Here is a 20,035-nt window from a genome sequence, read left to right on the forward strand (position 1 = left end):
TCCATCCTGACAGGCTTGAGTGTAAGAGCACTTCCAGGATTCCTAAGTCCTAGGTCTGGAACTGGCCCAGCACCCCATCACTGCTTTGTATTCGTCAGAGCCTGTCTCATGGCCACCCCACACTCAAGGGGAGGAGGAAGACAGTCCTGCTCTCAATGGATTCGTGCATATGAGAATGGGAGGGATAATTGGTAGACAGCTTTGGAGGCTATCCATGCAATCCACGGCACTGAGGGTAGAGCACTACCTGATCCCTATAGTGGGGCTAAATTCCCACTCTTCTGACCGTATGGAGGGAGACAGTAATACGAGGGCCGTGCCAGGTGTCATTGGCTTGGCAGTAGGGCTAATTCGTGCCTAACAGTGGCTAGGAGGTGATTGACCACCTGACTCGGTGGGACTGTCAAGAGGTGCCAGTGAAGAGGGTAGTGTTTAAGTGGCCATGAAAAGAAGGAACCAGGCATGGGCTAGGGACCATGCATGCCATATAGTGCTCCAACGAGTGCAGAGTCTATGGGTACGTAAAGACTAGAAATGAAGAGGGGGTGACAGGAGCCATGGGACGGGTGAATGTGGCCAGCTCTTCCTGAAGACCAAGCTGGAGAAGACCGTAATTTAGACTCTGATATCTAAAGGACTTTTAAGAGAGACGGAGGAGTGAAAATTAGGCAGCTGTCACAATGGACTGAGGAAATGATATGATCGAGGGCGTTACTCAAGATGACACGTTGATTGCTGATACACACACCTCTAGATGGAGGTCATGTTGGCTGAGTCAGTAGAATGTTAGGAAAGCCCAAGTGTGGAATAGAAAGAAAGCTAATGAGATTGGGTTGGATACACTTGGGGCTTTTCAGGATGCAGGCACTTTTTATATGCTACAGACAATGTTTGGGTTCACCCCAAGTTCATAGGTTGAATCCTAACACCCACCGTCACAGTTTTGGAGGTGGGGCCTTCGGGAGGGGACCAGCGCCTGAGGGTAGAGCCCCCTTGAATGTGATTACTGCCCATGAAAACAGGTGCCACATTCTTCACCTGCTTCTGCCGTGTGAGGACACAGAAAAAGATGACCATGTCCATGCCAGAAGCTGCGTCCTCACCAAATACCTAATCTGTTGGCTCCTTGATCTTGGACTTCCCAGTCTCCAGGACTGTGAGAAATAACTTTCTGTTTCTAAGCCACCTGGTCTTCCGTTGGCATTCTGTTGTGGCAGCCCTAGTCCACTGTCACGACGTAGCTGTTTCTTCCCTTCACCAGACAGCCCAGAAATTCTTTGAGCAACAAAACTGAGCTTATAGACTTGCTTTTTAAGCCTTAGTCGTTACTCAGAGAAACTTCATCTACCGTGTGCTGTGATATTTTGTTCAGAAAACATCATCCCCGGAGGCCATGGAAAGGAGGTAGCCCTGTAGCTTAGAAAAGAGAGAATATTTGAAAGCAGCCAAGTGTCCATACTTGGCTTTCGAGCCTACGGAATTTGCTTATAAGAATAAATGTGTATTTCATAATGCCGCAGTTTGATTTCTTTTTAATCATTGGCTTTTTTGTGTTTGCTGTATTTTCAGGCTTTTTAATTTGTGCTGTGTCTACCCATCATTTGTGCAAATTAGCAGGGTTTAACTATAAATGAAAATGTCAAAGTTATTACATTATTTAAAATTAAAGAATAATTAGACTGGAGGAAAACAGGTTGAAAGAATGCTCCAGGATATGTTCAAGGTGGGAAGAAATAGGAAAAACATGCAGAACGGATACACGGGAGAGAGTGGGGAACCCCTCCAACTTCTAGGAACACGGATATGTGATTACCATACCACTTGTAACCCGCAGAATGTGAGACTAGACCCAGAAGCCTCATGTGTGCCATTGTAATGTAGGCATATCGGATTTTCTTTTTCCTACCTACCTACCTTCCTTCCTTCCTTCCTTCCTTTCTTTCTTTCTCTTTCTCTCTCTCTCTCTTTTAAACAGTTTTATTTATTTATTTGACACACACAGAGCACAAGCTGGGGGAGCTGCAGGGAGAGGGAGAGGGAGAAGCAGGTTCCCCACTGAGCAGGGAGCTGGGCATGGGGCTCAGTCCCAGGATCCTGAGATCATGACCCGAGCTGAAGGCAGGCGTCTCCCTGACTGAGCCACCCAGGCGCCCCCAGCATTTTCTAATAGGACTATAAAATGTTTTAATTGTACAAAGTGTATTATGGGGGGGATATTGTATCAGGCTGTCCACTGTAGTGGACAGCAGCTGATACTGCAGAATCGTGCCTCGTCTCTGGGTGTTGTGTTGTTTTTAGTATCCGTCAAAGGCAGCTGGTCATCTGATCCTATCAGAAAGATGCCAGTAAGAGGCAAGGCCAAGTATAGGGTAGGGAAGAAGGTAGTGGGGATTTATGTTCCCAACTGGCAAGGTTGTTGACTCTTAGTTCACAAATGCAGCCACAAAGATCAACTATTGTTTCTAGGGATTTATAGTTCCCCAGCTGATGAAAGGCCAGTGTGTAGGGATCTAACCTGTGGCTGTGCTCTTGGGAGCAGAAGCAATGACATTCCCTAAATGTCTGCCAGGAGGGAATGGTTAAATCCTGCCTTATCTCTAGGGTGGTGGTTGGGCACACATGGGGACCCTGCTACTCAGGCAATGAATAAAGACTGTATAGACCCACAGGTGCTACCGTGGGAATCTCTCCAAGATGGCTTCAGTGGCCAAGTGAGTAATTACTGTGCTCTCCGAGTTGGAAGGGGAAGAAGCAGTAGACGTACAAAGCACATGTGATCGTCTGTATGTAGAAAATTTTTGGAAGATAGAGACAAGGCACCGGTAACAAACGGTTCCCTTTGAAAGAGAAAACTGGCGGTTGGGGGTGTGGAATTTCCTTTTCTGTGTACCCCGTTTGCGCCCTTTGCTTACGTATGTGTGAGTTTAATGCCTCTTTGAACACAGCTGTTTCGGGGATGCCAAAGAGTGAAGTGTGTTACCTAATGGGCAGCAAGCCCTGCTGGGAAAGATCAGATACTGGATTTTTGATGATGTCTCTTTTGAATCCTTGCTTTTCGTACATAAGAAGATCAGGTGAGATTGTTGATTGATCTCAAAACCCCGTGATAACAAACAGTTGATTGAGCCCTGATCAATCACATCCTCACTCTGGACTCCTGACTCTGTAGGGCTTGTCTCCTGTGTAATGCTAATTTATTTTATCGACTTTCATTATCTTGCATATCATCTAGAACATTTTTTTTTTTTTTTTAGTCGCATGTCCTTGAGACTCAACCCATATGGACTTGAGCAAAAAGAGATTGTATTTGATTGATCATGTAATGGAATCAGTCGGGTCTGGGCCTTGCTAGACCCAATCTAAGCCCTGAGGACCCTGCCTTTACCTTCCTTCCCTCCACTTACACCCTGCTGACCCCACTGCCAGTGGGACGCTCTTCCTGATGCTGAGTAGCCCCAACAGCTCCGTCCCTGCAACTTCTCAACTTCAAGGGCATCAGGGACGGTCTCGCTGTGGGTCCAGCCCCTCCAGCATTTGTTCTCAGGTTGGTCACCTGCTTCTTGGGGGACCTGGAGGGTGAGCTGCCACTTAACCTGTTTCTTCTCTTTCTCATTCACACAGCAATTAAATTCAGTAAGCCTCAAACTTCTTTATCCTAGGTTGTTGAGGAATCACCAAGATAAATAAAATATTTCTGGAGGTCATGGGGAACTCATGGCGTGGTAGAGAAGATGCAGAAGCTACTATGAAAATTGTTTTTGATGTGAAATACTGGATTCGCAGGAATTCTCGGGAGGGCTCACCTCCGCCAGGGAATCGTAGTGGGAGACCCGGGAGAGAAGGGACAGCAGGTGTGAGGCTTCCGGGAACTGTCCATCTGCTTCGTGGCAGACGGGGCCGAGGAATAAGGTAGAGAGAGGCATTGGAGGAGGCAAAGAGCATGAGCTCTTTTTAATTCTCATCAAGTTCTGTTTCTTAGGCTTTGACATGGCCCGTGCACCTTCTTCTCAGTGGGTAGCCAGCCACCCTGACCAGACCATCCAAGATAATCACACACCGCCCCCTCTTCAGAATATAAGGGCATTTTATTTCTTTACACTCACTGGCCGAGGCTTTTATTACTTCGTATTATTATTTACTTCTCTCCCTTCCCAGGTCCCTTGTTGGCGCATTGTCTGGGGTGCACAATTAGTGCCCTATTATCATGCTGTAGTCCCCCCCCCCATTAGCAAAGAGGTTGTGTTCCAAGGACACACTTTGTCATCAGAAACTTTGTTTCCAGCTATGGAAATAATGGAAACAGCCGAGGGCTGCATTCAAGGAAGGCTGAAGAGGGGGTATATACTGCATGAAAATACCAACTTTTGTATGAGAAAACACAATAGGGTAGGCCTCAACCTGACAAAGCCAGGAGGTTAGGGAGGAAAGCAGCTTGATTTATGGCTAAGGCGGTAAGGAGGAGGGGAGGGCCTGTATTTGAAGTCAGAGTCACACTTGGTGACAGTGGTATTGGGGTCAGGTGACATTGCTTCTTCGTGTAAGCCGGATGTGTTGGCAAGATGGCAGAGGCGAGTGGAAAGCAAATCATTGATTGATTGTTAGTTGGACAGGTCTCTTCCCAGCATCTCTTTGCAGGTAATTCTTGAAATCTGAGCTTGAGGACTTGGTCCAGTCCGGCACCCAAGGGGCTCCTTTCTTATACTCGGGCCATTTCTTAGGTGGGCCACTGGAGCCCCATGAGACCAGGAGGAGATAGGCCCCTGACCACCTCTGCTCGTTGCTCAACACAGAAGACTGAATACGAGGCAGGGAGGGGACCTCTGTCCCGGGGAATTGAGGGCTCTCATTAATCCTTACTTGCATTAAGTGAGAAGGGAGAGGCTCTGCTCTGGCGAGTGCAGAGCGATTTTTCTTCTGCGGGCACTGCAGCCCGCAAACCAAGGAAGACCATGACCTTAAGACCGTTGTCTCCACTTCTGGAAATAAGACAGAACAGAGCTCTTTTGTCGCAGTTCTGGAAGACATTACCCTTGAAAGGAGAGCAGCAAGAAGGGCCCTCCTCTGATTCTAACTAAACTCCAGCCGAAGAGTGCACCAGAGTGCCCCTTTAACAAAGGGCAGAGCTCTTCATCCCAACTGGTATCAGAAGCTGACAGTACAAATGTCTTTCCTTTGGCCCAACACTTCAGTGGAGCTCACTGACATGAAAGGGTTGTTGGTCGGTGAGAGTGAAGGACGGAGCCGGGGGATTTCTCTTTTGGAAGAGAACAAGGCCCCAGAGACCCGTGTGAGAAGACTAGAGGAGGGCGGCTGGGGGTAAGTGTGGGACACAGGCATGGAAGCTTCCAGGTCTTCTTTACCGTTTTGGGGGTCACATTCTGCTACTCGCCCCATGCTATCTTACAGTGACACCCCTGGGGGCAAGGACCATATTGGTTTTGCCCACCATTGGCCATTGCATACAGTGCCACCATAGCCTTGTGTGGACAGTTGACCGACCCGTGGTGCTGAGGGTACTGCCCACAGCAGATTTCACATATTATTTTTCATTTTCATTGTTATTAAATTTCCCCCAATGTTGTATTTATCAGGGTTTTCCTCTTCACTGTCTGGTATTTGAAGCCTTGTGTGCATGTGTACACACACACACAAACACACACGCACACACCAGGATTGTGTGTGTATAAAATGTTGATAGATATAATACTGCCTTGTTCAGGGGTTATTTTTTGGGTGTATGCCTTATCTTAAAGTCACTCTAAAATCCCAGTGGATAGAGAAACCTGTCTTTTAAGAATCTTTGATTCCTGATTTGGAATATATAATAGGTGCTTTATAATTGATTATTTCCCCAGTGAGACGTTTAAGCTTTCTTGAGTGCAAGAATCATGTCTTAGAGTTACTCATTTCGCCTGCCAGTGTTCTACACATAGTAGGTCTTGTCCTAGGGGCAGACGGTGAACAGCCGTGCTGACAATTCAGGTTCCCTGTAAAATGTTGCTCCCGTAACAATGCATGGTTTTGGACTTTAGCCCAGCGAAAGCGTATTAATGAATATGAGTTTCTGTCTGTAAGGTTTTTCCTCTTTGTCTCCTTTCTATTTTTTGGTACATGAGCAGGCTGTCTCTCTGTGGGGAAGCAGCAGACAGCTTCAGTGAGTACAAATGTTATATCCACATGTGGAACATAGCTCCAGAGATAATCACATGTACCAGTGATCCGTCCGTACGTTCCATTATGCACGTGACCCTTCTATCAAAGGAATTAAGTTTTCTTGATATGTTAGAAAATAGTACTCTTTTGGCCAACTCTAGAGCGGATGGATGAATAGATGTTTTGGGTATTTGTCTAGATCCCTTTGGGTTACCTTTTTTTCATGAATTTCGGTAATTCTCAAGTAAATTTTCTCTTAAATTGTGTTTGCAAGCGATCGCACTGTTTGTTGACAGTATTTCTTTCTTTAAAAAAAAGGAAATATATCTCATTTTTTTTTTTTTTTTTTTTTTAGTTTTTAAGTCTTCATGAAGCACTGATTAATATTTTTTCTTTCTCTGTCTCACATTTGTATTTGCCTAGCAAAAATCCGGAGATGCATTTCTGTTGGAACAAAGTATTCCTTAAATAGATGGGTGCAATAGAATTACTACTTCGTGTCTTGCACTTGGGAGGATATCACTTGCTTAATGGCATAATAATTGATTTTTTTCTTACCCCTTGTCACTTTAGAATAACACTGTATAAACCCCCAGGAAGAGTCGAAGATGAAACATGACAATCCAGGGAAATTTCGTGGCCACTGCTTCAGTGTACCCAGCCCTACTTGGTAACTTTTTTGGGGCCCATTCTGGGGTTATGTGCTCTATAGGAAAACCAAGATCGACCCAGTCACAATGCGTTGGACCCCCATGCCTCTTAGTTGTTAAGATGAAATTTCCATTCATCGAAAGCATAAATCCTTGGCATCATATTTTCACTCTTGTTTTCCTCCTTCTGTGTAAACCTTTCTTTGGTGGCTTGTGTCTTCTATAGTGGGATTGACTTCTCAGGGCAGATGAGAATTTTGGAGATAATTACTCTCCTCCTCCATTCCTGTGGCTATAACCACTGCCAAGTCCCAGTGCCACTTTGATAAAAAAATAAAAAATAAAAATAAATTCAGAGCTGTTCGGCTGTATTTGCCTCGGTCTGCCTTGTCTTAGAGGCACATCATTTTTGCACATCAGTATTAACAATTCAAACACCCTGAAATGCTAATAGCACTAGTAAGCTTTTAATTCCATGGAATTTATTGCTTGCTGTATTTCCATGAATTTATAACGCTTTGATTCTTAAGAGCCCCATTTAATCAGTTTTGCCTGGCACGGAACATAATAAACAACTTGCCGGTGAAAAAGTGCCACTTGGGGGAGGCTGCTAACAAGGAAGTTAAATGCTTCTGCCACTAGCAGTTTCTTCGCTGTATTTTTCATGAGCTGTAATGTACTTTGCTGGCTTCAGAACGGTGGTTAAACACAGGGACACACTGAGTCCCGCTCCAGCCCTCAGAAGCTCCGACTTTGCTGGGCGTCTCTGCAGAAAACACAGAAGAAATCTACGCTTTTAGCCTTATTTTTTCCTCCTCTAGCTTAAATAGCTCCTACTTCTTTTTCATTATCTTTACCTTAATCTCATAGCGTATGATTTATGGACTGGAATGGTGAGTGATATCTGTGGGCAAAAACAATCATTAGAGGCTGTTAAGGAACATTTATTGTTTATTTGGCTGCCTGTCTATAAAAGTACACATGATGGTCCTAATAGCAAAATATCAAATTATCAAGTGCTTTAAAGCAGAAAATGTCATTTGTTTCTCAAAACTGCACCAACTTTATATAATTGCCCTTTTAATTATCCCTAGTGGCCCATGAAATTTGCAAAATAGAGCATCAAAGGTTTGATTTACTTACATGTTGCACTTTGGTGGGATTCTTAATGAATATTGTTTAGTACTAACGCTGCGATGAAATCTGTAAATGTTTATAGCAAGGGACTTGGAAGCAGGGGGAGTCTAATCATAAAAGTGAATCAGCCGGGTTCCTCAGAGTGGAACAATACGGCCATATTCTCTACCCCACATTTTGAAAACTCCTTTCTGTGGAGGAATTTTATTTTTAATTTAGGTCTAGGTGAATGCGCATTAAGTTCAGTTTTGTGCTCTCTCTCTCTCTCTCTCTTTTTTTTTTTTTTTTCCTGCAATTAAGTGATCTTACCATTGCTTTCCCAGGGTCTTTGCCAGGGGTGAGGTCAGCTGCCTCTTCAGGAATCACAGTCTACAGGTGGACCTGCAGAGCTGGATCTCTAAATGCTAGTATTTTGGGGAGGAATCCTGCAGTGGGAGCTGTGGGCTGGTTTAGCCTCCCTGGAGCCCACTCTGAGTTGGAGGCATCTGGGACTGTTCTGGGTCACCTTCCTGGAAATGGATATGTATGTGCCTGGTCATGTGCCACTGAATGAAACCCAAAAGCCCTTCGAAGTTGCCATGAGCTTGGGAGGGGTCTGCATGAATAGAACCGCTGCAGAGCGACTTCTCAGCTCTCTGCGCCCGGGTACCTTTGCAGATTTTTGTCTTCGCCCTGCAGAGATGAAGCACGGGGCTGCATCTCGGGTAATAAGCGTAGCAGCGATACAGAACAGCGATACAGAGACCCTGGGATTTGATTGCAGGCTGGTCCGCTGGGCACAGGAAGCTCTACCAGTTCTCATTGATAGAGATATTAAATAAAGCTGGTGGGAAGGTGGACACCTGTGGAACATCACTTGTTAGGCGTCCCCAGGTTGACAGCGCACCAGCGATAGCCGCCCAATGGGTGTGGCCTGCCTCCTCGCATCTTCCTCGCCGGTTGATGAGAATGTCAGGGGGGACAGAATCAGGAGACTAACAGAATTCTCCAAGATTGCATCTCCTATTTTCCCTTTATCTACCTGACTTGCCTCTCGGTCGGAAGGGCTGGATGGCGTGACTCCAGAAAGCCCGTGTTGGTTGTTGCCTGGTAACTCGTGCTTCTCACGCTGATGGTGAAAAGATTGCTTCCTCCCAGTATCTCCTGTGGTGTGGAAGGGGGGAAGATCTGTTTTAATCACTCGGCTCATCATTCTGTGAGGGGTGCCTCGTTGCCCTCTCCACCTTTCCATGGTCTTTTGGGGGCTTGCGTGCCCCCTCGGAATCTCTGAAATCACATCTGTCACTTCTCAGGCACCTTGGGAGACTTAGTTTCATGTCCTTGTGATAACGACCTTATCTGACTTGTACAATTATATTCTGCCTTCTTCACCGAACGATGGCTATTTAGAAACCGACATAATTTCAAAATTATTTAATGGCGAGCTTTTTGGAAGCAGTCTCTTGCGCCTCCCCCCCCCTCCCCCGCCGCCCCGAAGGAGTCATATTGGCCTGGTCTTTGCTCTTACCCAGGTATGTCCTCTTACCCCACCTGTTGTCTCTTGCAAATTGTGTCTTAGTTTTTGCTTTCGGCTCCACAGCCTTGTTGTTCCTTCTCCAACAGCTGTTATTTTTGGGGCTTCCCATCAGCAAAGTGATTTCCTCCTCTCTGGCCTCTCCATTCCCACAGTAGGTCAAGGCTCAGTCCCCTTTTGGTCCTCTTGGGCACGACTCTTCCGTCTTTCCCTGGCCTTGGCTTTGAGAGCATCTAGGCATTGGTCTTGTCCATTAGATACTCCTTTTGGATTCCCGCCTATGTGGAACTACTGTAATTTCTACAAATTTTCCTAATATTGAGCGTCTTTCTCATACATATTTGTGAAGGAAGAAGGATTCCCGGAAGCCGAGAGAGACCCGAGCCACTTCATGATGTCACGGCTCATAATGTTCTGACACATAACTGTAAACCAAAAACAGCTTGAGGAAACTTGTATTATCTTCTCAACATTTACCTTAAATAAGTTGCTGTTCCCTCCCCCCCACTCCCCACACTTTTAGGGCAATTTAATGGCAAGACTTTCATGATTTCTCCAAAATACTACTTGTGATGTATTTAGGTGATGTGATTCATTAACAGAGCTAAAAGTTGAAGTTAGATGAAGGACTACGCACAGTCCTGTCGCTGTATGTCTGTGACTGAAGGTTAAATCTGATTTGGAGAGAGCACCAAAACCCCAAATTTATGATGCTCTGTGGATGTGAGTCATGGCCTCGGTGACTTTCTTACCTTCCCCCATGATTGCCATGTTTCCAGGTACCGGAAACACGACTTTCTTCCTTTCCTCCTCCCTTGCTTATTTCTGGGGCTCTGCACCGATCCTTACCACCCTGAGGAAGAACTGAACCCGCCGCGTGGTGGTCTTCGGAACCAGCCTCGTTCCTGCTCTGCGTCTCATGGTCAGTCCCGGTGATCCCCTAGATCATTCCCTCTCCACAACCTCTTGTACTCTGGAGCCTCATCTTCAGCTTCGGGTTCTCCCCTGTTTCCCGAGCTGTGAAATGAGCTCCTAGCTTTGGATGGCCAGAAGGTGACCTGTACTTTTCTCCCTCTTCCCCTGTAGGATTCTGATGCGGTTTATCTTAACGTGTTTGTCACTTTGTTCTCAGTTTCCTTTGTGCTCGATTAGTTCTCGTGGAGTCGGTCCGGCTGTTTGTGGGATCGTGCACACTACTGTGCGTCGTCCCTGTGCTCTTAACAAGCTCACAGGTTACTGGGACGGTAGCCAGCCTGGGAAGCCTGTGTCTGCTCCTCTCCTGCAGTGTCCTGTGTTTTCTCTTCTATGCCTCCTTGAAAGAGAGACAGAGATAGATATTTGTCCGGTTAGCTATTTGCCTAGGTGTCTGATCACATGGGACTGTTTTTTCCTGTGGCAGAACCTTCTTGGCTGCAGAGGACTGGACAGGAGGTAATGGTTGAGTAACTCTTAGCCTTGGGAGCTGCCCATCTGGTGAGGGATGTGCCTTAGGGCTTTTTACCGAAAGATTCCTGGAACTCAGAGTCATTCTTGGTTCAGTCCTTGGATCTTCATTGCTATCAGGAAGACAAAGTGATCCCTTCTCTTTTCTATCTTATATCCTGTGCTCCGTCTCCCACATGCAGGACAGCGCTAACACGGTTCTCAATGCATTGGGCTGATGGCATTGCTTTTGGCCAAATTGTGGTGGCGGTGGTTAAATCAAAGAGAAGTAGTCTAGCAACTTCTTGAGAGAGGAAAGGATGTTGGAATTTGTTGTTTTCTTATTTTCTGTTTCCTTGCCCACAACTCCCAGGTTCCTGGAGTCAGAGCTAGTACCTCACAGAGAAGAGCCAATCTTGCCCTGAAGCTTAGAGAGGGAGCTTCTACCGTGTCAGTGGTAAGGACGGCAGTCTCTAGAATCACATCAGCTGGGTCTTGCCTCCCTGCTCGCCGGCTTGCTTGCTCTGTGATCGTGTGCACGCCTCTCTGAGCTTCTCTTTCCTCATAGATTGAGAGGGGGAAACTGTTCCCTGTTGTAAAAGGTTGCGCTGAGAATGAAATGCAGTAATGAATGAAAGAGCCGTCCAGGAGGGCCTGATGCATGCCGAGCACCGACCCGACAGGTTACAGTTCCGCGTACCTCGTCAGGATCTCGTATAGTTGCATGGTTCTCTATGTCCAGCTGAATTACAGTGACGTAGCTGAGAAACAGACAGATGTGTGCTTGGAAATCCAGAGTGGAAGGCTCGTGATGAGAACAGCGGGGAGCTCCTTGCCCCTCTAGTCCAGCATTCAACAATGCAGTGGGAGAACAGGGGACAGGTGGCAAAGCCGTTCGAGAATCTAGTGGGATCCCTTCTAAATGGCGCTGGTTTCAAATGTGCTGGGACTCAAGGATTGAGCTGATCTCCCTAAAACACCATTCTTGGGTTTCCGTTCCTGATGTCAAGATTTTATGGATCTTGCCTTTCTCATCGTCATTTGTCCAGCTTCTGGAATTACAGGTTTTATACAGATGCTGTTTGTTGGTGCTTTATCATCGAGACTCCGATACTCCGTGGATCTATGAGTTGTGTTTTGGAAAACATCACGTTTGTTTAGCTTTCCTGTCAGAGTAGAATGCCGTCTTCTCTCTGGAGATCACCCCAGGGCAGGTCTCCTGGCCTGTTTGGCGTCCATGATAAGGTGGTAGGCAGAGGTGGCTTGATCTTGGGGACACTGGTGCAGAAATTACCTTGAGGATTACATTACCCAACAGGTATAGATACCCATATGTTCTCCCCCACCTTAAAATATTCTTCAGATACAGAACTCATAAAACTCAAGCTGTTGTTCAACCGTTGTGCAGTGGAGCTTTGAAAATGAACCCAGTCTCCACCTAGGAGCTGCTTATGGATGGCTAGCAGCTGGGGGGGATGGGCGGGTTTATGGAGAAGCAGGAAACTTTTTCAGAGATGATTTCTCTCTTGTAGATTAGGTTAGGCTTCCTGACTGTGTGTTCATATGGCATCCCTGTATTTTTTTCCTAGCCCTTAAAATTACAAATGATTTTTTCTGAAGCTAGTCACTAAGCATATCTGGCAGTCTACAAAGATGGCAAGTTCTTGAAGGGTCAGGAACATAGTCACTTCTTCAGATCTAGCATATCACAAAGGATCTGGAATGTAGTAGGACTTCATGGACACATGTACTGAACATGGATTGAGTAGGTGGGAGCAAGCATTTTTATTCTTCACTTATTGGGAATTTTCCACGACTGGCTATGTTTCAGATAGGATTGCATCGGGTGCACTGAGCAGAAACCTGATGATAGCGACTTAATCCAGAGGTTGGCAAACTTTCACTGAAAAGAGCCTTTGGGGCTTTTGCAGGCTGTACAGTCTCTCAGTAAGTACCCAGCTCTGTAGGCAGCATGAGCGCAACCCTAAACAATGCTTAAATCAATAGGCACAGCTGTGTTGCAATGAAACTTTATGCACATAGCCTCCAGGTTTGGCCTGGGGACCACCCTCCGTATCATCTGCCTTAATCAAATGGAGATGCGGGATAATTCTGTTTGATTAAGTCTAGGAGTAGACCTTCAGCGCTGATCCTCCAAGAATGAGCTCCTTACTGCTTATCTGCCATCTTTAGCATTTGACTTTCATTCTCATGGTCACACAATGGCCGCTGTACTTTTAGGTACCAAAAGTGTGTTTCCAGGCTCAGGAAGGAGGTGAAAGCACAGGAAAAAAAGAAATTGTTTCTCTTTAGATTTTGCTTCTTCGTAAAACGGAGTGTATCTTCCTGGATTTGCCCCCTTCCTTGAAAAGGAATGCCCTTCCTTGGGGTCTGTCTTACTGGCCAGGACTGTGTTTTACGGATACTTGTAGTGACAAGGAAGCCCCACGTTGCAAGTAAGTTAATTGGGCACCCTGGCACCCAAATAAATCAAGGACTCTGATGCTGAGGAAGGAGAGCACCTAGAGATTGTAGAAATAGCCAGCAAGGTCTCCTGTGCTGGGAGTTTGAGCCCCCACATCCCCCATTTCCCCTCCTCTCCAAGTACTTTGTGTTCATGGTTAGTGATGTATTAAGCATAAGCAGCACTGCTTAAGCAAGTTCAGGTATCAGCTCTTCTACTACAGTCCCAATGACCTTGACCTCCATTTTCTTGACTTACAAAGTGGGGAATAAGAATAGTACCTAATCCGGAGCTGAGAGGCATAAGTTTGAGAAGGCAGGAGAAGCATCTAGTAGCCCATGCCAGCATGTGGTAAGCCCTCAGGGAGTAGTGAGTGCCACCGTCATCACTAGGGTAAATGTACAGATGATGTTTTTATCCCCTCTTGCTCTTTGCGCCATGGATTGTATTTATATGTATATTAAAACACACACACAGAAGAAAATGGAGGAGAAATGAATGTAAGCTTCCCAACCACTAAGGACTTGAGGAAGAGTTGGTGGGGTGGGGGTGGGGGTGGGGGTGGGGGGGGTCGGGGGTGGTTCTCTGTAGCTGTAGTCCCCGGGGAGGATTGTGAGCTTTTCAGAACAGGCCCCAGTCTAATTGGACAGCAAAGTTTGCAATAAACAATAGAACAATAAAATCCCAGTTCCCTAGCTATGGTTACACCCTCCCGGCAGCTATTGAAATCCCCAGCTTTCATGGTCTTGCATAGACTAGGTTGTGTTATTTTATTTTAGGTTTTAAACATATTTAAATCCCTCTGGGCTGGCATTCCATGGACAGGAAGTCTGGTTCTGTCAAAGACTGAGTTCCTTCTGCCCTGTGTCCACCGGGGGCGGGGGTCACTCCACGCTTTATCTCCCAGTTCCCTGACCTGCTTTAACCACTGCAGGTGTGGCCAGAGGAGTTGTGAAGAGCACAGGGGCCAGGCCACTGACCCTGAGCACTCCTTATGCAGTGGACAGCCCAGAATTCTTCCGGGCGTTTCCCTACCCCTTCTAGCCACTGTGTGAGAGGCCCTTTCTCCAAGGCTCAGGGCATGCTTTGCATTTGCTTTACCAGGGCTGGCCATTCTGCAAACGGCCACCCAAAGAACCAGGCCTGTGACTCATTAACAGAGCACCTTTGCAGTGGCTCAGGATTTATTAGGTCACATCAGGAAAACGAGAACCTCATTGAGGGAAACCTTGGAAGGTTTACTTCTGAAACCAGTCACAATGCTAGAGGAGCCACCCAAGTGTCATTTTTAAAAAGCAAAGCCAAGCCTCAAATTAGCAGAGCTCCAGCGGAAATCTCTTCTCCAAATCCATTACGCAGGAGATGAGCTGGGTAAATACCGAGGACTCTCCCATTTAGACTCTGACCCTCACTCAGCAAGGGGACTGATTTGTTTCCCACGTTGGTTCCATGCCCACCTTTTCGTGAACCTTTTAATTTAAAAGAGACAGTGATTAATGACGCTTTTGATCTGCTGACTTTTTTTTTTTTCTTTTAAAGGGCAGCCTCTTTCTTTTCTACATAAATTTGATGTTGGAAGTAAACCATGAGTATAAAAATTATATTGCTTATTTATTTCTGGGTGTGTGAGACATCTCCTAATCCTCTCTCCCCCACCCTCAAACTTTGATACTCATGGTGCAGCCTGGGTTCATATCTCTTTTGAAGTCTCAGCATTTGGGGCCTGGTGTATAGTAGGGATCTGGCAAATATTTACTGAGTGAGCGAACAGATGAATGAATTAATAAATGGTCCCTGAGATTCGGGACTTATGTAGAGGGCCTTTCCACCAGTGTATTTCCAGATAACCCATGTGCCTTCTCATTGAGAAATGATGATAATCTACCCACTGTGCAGCTGGGCTTTGTTTTGAACTTGGGATGGTCCAGATTGAGGTCCTTCACAGTGCAAAGTCTTCTGCCTGGTTTCCGTTGCTGATGGTAGCATTGGTGTCCCTTCCCCTGGGCAGGAGCTCAGACCCCCTAAGATAAAGCCATTTTGAAGTCTGTGAGTATTTTTACAGTATTCCTAGACTCCCTCCTAGCAATCCGGCTTTAGCCTCCAGAGCCTGATGACCTGGCTTATTCTCCTATGCTGCTTTTATTGTGGAGATGTAGATGTGGGTAACTAAGGGGAAAAAATACCATGTTGATCATAGCATTACATCGGATCTTAGCAAATGTCGGCTGTGACAGCACTTGGACCCAGCTTTTTTAGAAAGAAAATTCTTTTTCCCTGGGCTTTCCAGTTCTGCTCAGTTTTACGTTTTCCTGCCTAAGTATGCGAAAGGACAAGAATTGGCCTTTTTCTTGATTGCAGAACTGGAAACTAAAGTTTCAAGGAAATGAAGATTTTAAAAAATCTTGTGTTTTTATATTCTGTGGAAACCTTACTGATAATTTTTAAAGGGTGACATTATTTATACAGACTTTTAAATATGGAATACAGTCTAGAACTTAATGTGCTGTAAGGTAGTTACTTTGACGAGGCAGCTTTGCAAGGACCTATAATACTGTAAAAGGTATAAATGATAGGTTCTGTACTCTTCCACCTTCTTTCTTATCTTGAACTATATTATCAGGGGCTCTTTCTGTTTCACCTTAATGTGCTTGGGAAACTCCTACTTCGCTTAAAAGAACACCCAAAAGAAGGAAATGCGATTAATGGTTTAACAAATTCCAAACTTTATTAGCAGTTTGCACTTAGGAGCAAGGCAGGTGGTGTATGGTGGAAAGCTTCTGGGCCTGAGAGTTGATGTGCCTAAATTCTAATGCAGGTTTCGCCCCACCTTCTGGTCCCTTCCGTTGTTGAATAAATAGGAAGGTGGGAGCCTGTTGTGCTAGACCCTCATAAGGGTCCTTTTCCACCTCTGGCAAGTCCATGGGTGTATGCAGATGGGAATGATGCCACATGTCCAGTGTCTCACAGCTGCCCACATCATTCCTTCTCTATGATGCATTATTGCCCCAAGAGAGAAAGATTTCATTTCAAATTTGGGGGCGACTCCGAGAAAATACTCAGCATCAGGTTCCAACTTAAAAACGCATTTTTGGGGGTGCCTGGGTGGCTCAGTGGGTTAAAGCCTCTGCCTTTGGCTCAGGTCATGATCCCAAGGTCCTAGGATTGAGCCCCGCATCGGGCTCCCTGCTCAGCAGGGAGCCTGCTTCCTCCTCTCTCTCTGCCTACTTGTGTTCTCTGTCTGTCAAATAAATAAAAAATCTTAAATAAAATAAAATAAAATAAAATAAAAGCCCATTTTTGCTTGTATTTCCAGCATGGAAATAAAGGCTATCAGCTGGATTTGTCATTTTTGCTTTTCAAGAAATTTTTTTCATCCTCTGTAATCACCCATGCAGGTCATAGCCAAATCTTGTGTCAAGCTTTTCATTATTTTGGTACTCTTATACTAGTCACTGTCCTTGGAGTTCTAGTTTTGTTAAGATAATCCAAATTGTGGGTTAAAAATCAGTCTAAGTAAGTCAGTTAACATTGCATACAATATTTAAGAATGTACGAGTGCTCGCCAGGCTTCAACCAGAAGTGTAGAGCACAGACATGTAGAGTCGTGAGAAAAATGAACCATCACAGAAATTCTTTGATGAGAGGTGCCTGGGTGGCTCAGTCAGCGAAGTGACTGCGTTCAGGGTCAGATCATGACCCCAGGGTTCTGGGATCGGTCTCCACATTGATCTCCCTGCTCAGCAGGGAGCCTGCTTCTCCCTCTCCTTCTGTCCCTCCCCTTGCTCATGCGGGGTCTCTCTCTCTCTCTCAAATAAATAAATAAATAGATAGATAGATAGATAAAATCTTTTTTAAAAAGATTAAAAATTGGCAAAACATGGTCAAAAAGGCCCTCTGTTTAAAACAGCCACAACAACAGAGAGTGTGGTTTGCCGATTTCTTCTCTTCATCCCTCCCCCCTTTCCCTACATATTAGCAAGTGCCCCTCGTTGTTGTTTGCTGCCCTTTCCCCACCTTGTCCTTCACTTCCCTACCCAGTGGGCTGGCATCCGGAGCCCCTAGCAGGACTGTCCTTATCACCCCTTTATTGGACATCACTTGCAAGGCTGAGTTCACATCCAGAAGCAGTTACCTTGGTGTCTGTTGGTTAACGTATAGTTCCCAGTGACTGGCGCCATCTTGAATACAGATCTTTTATTAATTTGTAGGCATTTTTGTTGCATCTCAACCCTCTCTGTTAATTTTTCTGACCTGTTGTTCACCCACAACCCCCCTAGTCTCTCTGTAGGAAATTGGCAGCTGACTGGGGTCAGCCCCTCTTACCTGATCACATGGGGCTTACTTTTCTTCCAACCTAAGCATTTGTGAACTCAGGCATTTGGACCCTTGACTCCATCTTCACCATCCTTGGTAGACAGAAGAGAAACAAGAGGAATAATAGCTGGTGCTATTAATGGAGCATCTAGTAGGTGCTGGGAGGCATTGTGAATCCTTGGTGTAGATCTTTTCTTTTAGTCCTGAAGACTGAAGATGTATTGCTCTTGACTCCATTTTATAGGTAATAAAATTAAGACACAAAGAGGTGTCAGAGTAACCTCTGCAAGGTCCCCCAAGTGTGTTTGGTCTGAAACCTGGCATCTTCTTGTTTCTGATGGAAGGCTTTGAAATGCATGCTTAATCCTTCCTGGGGCAGCTCATTCCATTCTCAGGACTGCGGACATGGTCAGAATCCACTTTGTGGATAGAATCCTTGATAATTCTGGACAGAGGAACATTTCAGCTAAAAAAAAAAACTAATTCCCTCGGGGCACGTGGGTGGCTCAGTGGGTTAAAGCCTCTGCCTTTGGCTCAGGTCATGATCTCAGGGTCCTGGGATCGAGCCCTGCATCAGGCTTTCTGCTCAGTGGGGAGCCTGCTTCCTCCTCTCTCTCTGCCTGCCTCTCTGAGTACTTGTGTTCTCTGTCTGTCAAATAAATAAATAAAATATTTTTTAAAAAATTAGTTTGAAAACTTAAAGCCTAATTAGAGCTCTCCCATCTTCTGCATTCCCCTCCCTATCCTTCCAAGTGCCAAGCTCTATTGGGCTCTAAAGTCTCCCTCCAGCTTTCCATCCTTATCATTGCCTTCCCAACTGGAGAATGAAGACTTGGTCCTTAGCGTGGCCTTCCAGGCTCTTCCTATGCTAGCCTTATGCTGTCTGTCTTTTGTTCTTCTAGCTCAGCCTTCCACAGAATAACCAGGTGCCTCTTGTGGGACTGGCCCTCCTCTAGGAGTTAAAGGTAGTTACAGGAATGTCAGAGTCCAGCATGGTGCCTGGCCTTGTGGAGTTGGCATCCTACTGCTTATTCTACTCTTTGTATTTGCCCTGCCCTTGAACTTGTGCCACTCATGTTATTGCTGCCTTCAACTTTGGATGCCAGTGTTCCTTTTTTTTCCCCTTCCCTTACCTATTAACATCCTACTCATCCTTCAAGTCTTGGCTCGGATATTACCTGTATGGAGCCTTTCAACTTACCCTAGCCTGTGTGACTCATTCCTTTGTCTGGACTCCCACAAGTTTGTGTTTGTATTTCATTATAACCTTTGTTCAAGTCTGCTTTGTATTTTAGTGTGTCCTTTTCAGATTCGAAAGCCGCACATTCTTGCCTGAAGGTAGGAAGAGTAACTTATTTTTGTGTGCCCCAGAGCACGCTAGGTAGATGGTATGGACTCTGCGGATGTTTCAAAGCTCGGTTATAATGAATCGTATTTTGTTGAGGGTCTGCTGTGCATCGGGACTGCTAGATGTCGCCTATTTATTTTCACATTTGACCCTGCCAACTATTTTATGAGTTACCAATGTGATTACTATCCATTTTACAGATGAGAAAACTGACATCCAGAAAGATTATGTAGCTTGCTCAGAGTCAGCTGCTAAAAGGAGGGGCGGGCATTTTCACTCAGGGCTGCCTGACGGTGAAGTCCCTGTGAATGTCCCCATGACACCTGACGAATACGTCCTAGTGGTTGCTACGGTTCCTGGACGTCCCTGCAGTAAATGCTCCTAAGGCTAGATTTCCTCATTTTTCTACATCCTGCACACTGCTTATCACTCACCTCTTCTCTGTTCCCATTCTGTACTTTTTGATTATCTCTAACACTGTGCTGCAAAAAATAGGAAAGAAGATTCCTGATCGGTAGATTTGGACCCTGGTCTTTAATAGCTTGAATGACTGTTGGCTGAAATTTTATGTTGAATTTCAGAGCAGCCATATATAACCTAGGAGCACCGCATTGCATATGGTGAATTATACTGAGCATGGGTTCAGTGAGCTCATGTCTCCTGTGAGCCAGTGTCAAGCCAGGCTCTTCCCATCAGACTGGCTGATTCTTGGGTTGCAAGCAACAGAGATTACCTCTGGCCAACTTAAAAGAATTTGTTGGAGGAATAGCTAGTAGCTTACAGAAGAGCGACCAGCACTTTGGGAAAGGAGAGGAAGCAGGACAATTCCAGCCTACCAGCAGCTTAAAAGACTGGCCCAGCGCATCACCGTCACTGCTGAAACTAGTGCTCCCTACTCGTTCTTCTGTCCGCACACTAGTCTGCTTAGATGAATCAGACGGGCGCGGTTGGCATCACGTGGCTACTTGATGGCTCTGAGAGGGCAGGGGACTTTGAGGATTCCCACCCCGCTTGGAACAGTGAGGGAGGGTGGT

The 20,035-nt window shown here is 45.7% G+C and overlaps 1 protein-coding gene across 29 annotated transcripts in view; it reads left to right on the plus strand.

Moving 5' to 3' along the window:
- Nucleotides 1-20,035, plus strand: part of FOXP1 (forkhead box P1) — a 495,436-nt gene that overhangs the window by 188,869 nt on the left and 286,532 nt on the right. For 6 of the 29 annotated variants that reach the window (XM_082698650.1, XM_082698622.1, XM_082698634.1 and 3 more), the window contains one exon: nucleotides 11,249-11,332. The exons of the other annotated variants lie outside the window; for them this stretch is intronic. The gene's annotated coding sequence lies outside the window, so the exon portion shown is untranslated. The remainder of the gene's footprint in view (nucleotides 1-11,248; nucleotides 11,333-20,035) is intronic. 29 annotated transcript variants of the gene reach the window in all.

Source organism: Mustela nivalis (assembly GCF_964662115.1).
Source record: "Mustela nivalis genome assembly, chromosome: 1".
NCBI classification, from domain to species: domain Eukaryota; kingdom Metazoa; phylum Chordata; class Mammalia; order Carnivora; family Mustelidae; genus Mustela; species Mustela nivalis.